Raw genomic sequence first — 5,390 nt, 5'->3', positions numbered from 1 at the left:
ATCAACCTGCCTCTGCCTCCCAAGTGCTGGGATTAAAGACATAAGCCACCACCACCCAGCTTAACAAATAAGATAATTATGAAAGACAAATTTAGGACAATCACTGAACATGATTTTGTCCCTTCTTTCTTTCTCTTAAATTTTGAGACAAGGTTTCACTCAGTTAAGAAAGCTGGCCTTTAACTTGCTCTATAATCCAGGCGACTTTGAACTCAAAACTTTTGCTTCAGCTTGCCAAGCAGCTATAATTATAAGCTTGCTCCACTCTACCCAGCTGTGACTTCCACAGCAATGAAAACAACATGATATTTTGGAATACTAAAAAATTTTGGTTAAATAAATTAAAGTGAAAAGAACAGACCAACATAAAAATGCACACCTCCCTAATTTTATAGAAGTGAAAATTTTAACAAAGAAAATGTTCCCTTCAATCAACAGTATTTTGACAACTATATATTCATAGTAGAATAAAAGTGCATTATTGTTACAAACTTTGTTAAACCATGCACAAAATGGCTCATATTTCAAACTATTAAAACTTAATGATATAAAGCACTAGCATGTGAGAAGTCTTCAGAATATGTTAGTATTTTTTTTTTTTTAGTTATTACACAAATAGTTTATTTTGGTGACCAGAAGAAACAAACTAAAATAACTAAATTTGGCCTCATGAAAATCCAAAACCCTGTTCTGTGAAAGAGGAGGTTAAGAAGAGATAAAAAGGACAAAGCTTTAAAGAAAAATGCTTGAAAGCTGCAAATCTAAAAAGAAATTTATATTATATATATATGTATATACATTAAGGAAACCTCTTAAAACACAACTTTAAGAAAACAATGGAACTAGAAAATGGAGAAAGGAGATGAACAGGTTTTTTTTTCAAAAACTGTGAAACACATAGACGTACACACACACATGGGAGGGACAAAGAAAAAGGGGAGGGGGAGGGGAAAGAAGAGGAAGGGGGAAGGAAAGGGGGCATTACTATGAAGGGAAATACAACTTAAAACTACAAAAAGTTATAATATTATGCTTCCTAGGCTGTACAACAAGAGACTTTGCAACAACAAATGTTACAAGTAAGCATAACAAGTGGGTCTCCCATACTTTAATTCTCTTTGTTAAATATCAACTGCTCTGCAAAGATATTTGACAAATTTTAGCAGAACTAAAAGTACATATACTATAATCCTAGAAACTCTTCTACGTTGGTGTCATAGAAGAAAAACAAACTGTAGCCATAAGAAACTTGTAACTAAATACACTCACTGCCTTTCAGCTATTTCTCCCTCCAAAACAGGATGGAAACAACTCAGATACTTTAGTGGGTTAATAGGTAAATAGATAAGCAAGGCTTGTTATAGCCCTGTCTTGGTGTCATGTTTAGTAATAAACTGAACTATCTATCGATACAGAAAACAAAATATATAGGTTTCAAAGGAACTAGCTAAGTGAAAATGTCTCATCTAAAAGGGTATATATTACTTCATTCTATTTGTATAGTGTACTCAACACAAAAATAAAATGGTGATGCAGGAAGTATATGAAACGTTATAAATGAGCTATAGACTAGAGTGGGTTCAGATGTAAGGAGAACTTTGTGCTGATAAAGTATTTTCAAATAGATGGTGCTTTTGTTTGAACATATGAATGTATGTGATAAAATTCACACATATGAGTACTTGCCAGAACTGATAATATATAAATAAGTTCTGTAGTCTAGTTCATTGTATTATATCCTTTCAACTTCCTGCTTTTGATAATATACTATAGTTTCTTAAGATCTTATCGTTAGGGAAAACGTGGTGAAATGTACACAAAGAATCAGTACTTTTTTTCCCAATTCCTTGTGAAACAAAAATATATTCACAAATAAAAAGTTTTTTTTTTTTAATTTCTTGATGAGATTCATTAAGGCTCAACTGGCTAGAAACTAATAAAAGAGAGTGTGTTTCAGATGTTTCATACATAATATATATGGAGGAAATCATTGCATCTCCATCCATGCTGTTGATTGTAATGAGTGTGAACCGAAGTCAAGAAATGGGTTTCTACAACAATATCAACCAACCAGACCCCTCAGAGCTCCCAGGAACTAAACCACCAACCAAAGAGTACACATAGAGGGACTCATGACTCCAACTGCATATGTAGCAGAGGATGGCCTTATCTGTCATTAATGGGAGGGGAGCTTCTTGGTCCTGTGAAGGCTTGATGGATGCCCCAGTGTATGGGAATGCCAAGCTGGTGAGGTGGGAGTGGTGAGTGGGTGGGGAACACCCTCATAGAAGCAATGTGGGGAGGATGAGATAGGGGATTTGTGGAGGGGAAACTGGGAAGGGGGATAACATTTGAAATGTAAATAAAGAAAATAACCAATAAATAAAAAAGAAAAGAAATGGGTTTCTAATTTGCTTTTGTTTGTTGTAAATATCATTGTCAGGCTGGAGAAAGTTTAATTGCAAAAACGTCAGAAGCAGCCATTGAACTGAATTTGCCATCAGACCCAGCTCTCATGTGAGAAATTCTGAATGATTTTTGTTAAGTCAAGGCCAACCATGAGTTCTCTGACTTACCCACAGAAATGCCTCAGTTTCCTTTCAGGCCAAAGCCAGCACACAGAAGCCATTTAGAAAAGGAACACTGGCACACGACTGGTAGGAATGTGAATCAGTACAGTCACTTTTGAAAACAAAATTCATTTTCTTCAAAAACTTAAAATGAAAGCATATTATCAAGTAACTCCAATCTTGATCATGTATCCAAATAAATGAAGCCAGTATGTTGATATATCAATACTTTTATGCATATTTCATGATTAGTCACAAATAGACAAGATATGAAAGTAGTAAGTCTACAAATGGAAAAGTGAATAAAAGTGTGGTGTATATACACAAGGAAATACTGTATAATATTGGAAAAAAGTACATTATATGCAACAAAATGGGTAGAAATAAAAAACAATATACCAAGGTAAATATACCAGGTTAAAAAACTGCCCCATAGTCTCACTTATATGTGAAAATTTTAAAATATTGATTTCTTTTTTTAAATTTTATTTATTATTTTATGTAAGTACACTGTAGCTGTCTTCAGACACACCAGAAGAGGGCGTCAGATGTCATTACAGATGGCTATGAGCCACCATATGATTGCTGGGATTTGAACTCAGGACCTTCTGAATAGCAGTCAGTGCTCTTAACCGCTGAGCCATCTCTCCAGCCCCCAAAATATTGATTTCTTAGAAACAGAGAATAGAAAATGGCTGCCAGAGACTAGGGGGAGGATAGAAAAACTGAAATGGTAATTAAAGTGTATAAAGTTAGCCAGTCCTGGTTATGCATGCCTTTAATCATAGCACTCAGGAAGGAGGATTTCTGAGTTTTGAGGCCAGGTCTTCTACAGAGCAAGTTCTAGAACAACTAGGGCTTCAAGAAGAAACCCTGTCTCAAAACACTAAAACTTTAAAAAACGAAAAGTAAGAAGTTAAACCAGAAAATGTTATAACAATGAACTTCATTACCTGGTACTCATAGTAAATAACAACATATATGACAAGATTTCTAAAAGAACACACCTTCAATATTTTTACCACAAAAAGGTAAATCTGTGATCAGAAGATCATAAACATACACCACTATTTGTCAATATAAAATATGTTTTAGGAGGAACATAAGTGATTGAAAAGATAAAAATTACAAAAATAAATTATGCCACATGTTTGTAATAAAGTTCAAGAAGTGGAATTGAAATTTCCAAACATAGAAAAGAAATTTTTATCCCATGATTGACAGTGTCCACATTTATAGCTGTTTTGCTGTTGTGATCTAAGTATGTATTTTAACTACACTCTTGGTTAATAAGTAGGCAGGATGTGTGAAGTCAGAACAAGTCTCTTTATTCTATGCTGTCATGTCTCTACTTTTGGCTCCCTTACCTCGTTTTCAATTACTTAGTACATTTTAAAATGTAGATCTTCCTGGTTTGGGGAAAAAAAAAATCTACCAACTGACCAAAAAACTCAGCCTATAAACTCATTAGCTAATTTTTCACTAGCTTAACCTTTTGCCATGATTAGAATCACTTGTGTTTTAAGAAAGGAGAACTTTAAGAGACCATAAATAACCTCTGGATTAACTTATTCATAGTGACATTTCTGGTTAAAGGCAGAGAGAAACACTTCCAGTTCAAAGTGTTGTCTTTTTTTTTCTTTACCAGCCCCAGAATAGTGTGCTTAGGCAGTTGCCAATTTGTAAGTCTAACTCTAGTGGTATATTATAATTTTATACCACTAGACACTTGAGGCAAGTATTATTTTTCCAATCTTGAGCAATAAGTTTGACCAAGTGGAAAATGTCTCATGCTCTAGTGAATAATTTCTTTCTCAACCTTCTAGGACACACACATTCACAGCTGCAGAAAGTAAGACATCAGCACAGAGTCAGCCAACAGAAACCTCTCCCTTCCCCTAGGGTTCTACAATTCAGCAAACATCTAGTCCCTACTAAGCTCCAACTTTGTGTTAAAGTCTGCTGCTAGGGACACGGGGATGATTAATTTCCTTCTTCCCTAGTCTACTCTCAGAAGCTGCTTGAATAACCAATCATTCTTCTCATTAAACTTCCTGGGTGGAGTGGGGGAAGGGGAAACTGTCTGGTGGCAAAAACTCCACCCAGAACTTTTAAATCCTCTGAGGACATCTTTTGTCACATCCTCACCAAAACTGTTTCTAAAGAGGGTCTGTCCAGGGAAGGCTGCTGATTTCAGCCCTTCTTGAGGTTCCCAGAGCTTTGCAGCTTCTTAGCCTGCCTGGATTTCATATACTGGCCCGAGTATCAGTCAATTTGGAACAGCTTTGCTATAGGAAAAAAGCCCCACCCATACTTGTGGTCAGAGAGATTAGACATAGCTTTCTCAATAGCAGACAGTATGGTGCCGCTTGGCAACCATAATATCCACATAGTGCCATCTTGTGAGTCATGCCCATGTAGTTTACAGCTGTTAGTTTCATTTTGTTACTGGAAAAAAACCAGTAGTACAATAAAGCATTTATCCTAAATTTTTACAGAAAAAAAACCTTCATTTGGAGAATTTTTTTTCAAGGAGGTATTTACTGTCCTCAACACTTCACTCTGGGGAAAATTAAATATGTACAAAATACACTGATTTCCTCATCTCAGGAGAAGGAGAATGTTAGTGTAAATAGGTTTCATTTATATTTTCCTAATAAATACATTAAACATATTTTACTAAGGCTTACAATCTCAGAGAATCATATGTAATTTTACACATTGTGGATAATTTTACATATAGAAGGATCAAATTCCACATGTGAAATTAGCAGACTTTAAAAAGAACACGTTTTTTAAAAACCACAGAAGGAATTCCTT

At 35.0% G+C, this 5,390-nt stretch overlaps 1 protein-coding gene across 5 annotated transcripts in view; it reads right to left on the bottom strand.

The window, feature by feature from the left end:
• Window positions 1–5,390, bottom strand: part of LOC116088090 (putative P2Y purinoceptor 10) — a 23,062-nt gene that overhangs the window by 16,265 nt on the left and 1,407 nt on the right. The window lies entirely within an intron of this gene.

This window comes from Mastomys coucha, chromosome X (genome assembly GCF_008632895.1).
Source record: "Mastomys coucha isolate ucsf_1 chromosome X, UCSF_Mcou_1, whole genome shotgun sequence".
NCBI classification, from domain to species: domain Eukaryota; kingdom Metazoa; phylum Chordata; class Mammalia; order Rodentia; family Muridae; genus Mastomys; species Mastomys coucha.
This window is presented reverse-complemented; position numbering and strand designations above follow the sequence as displayed.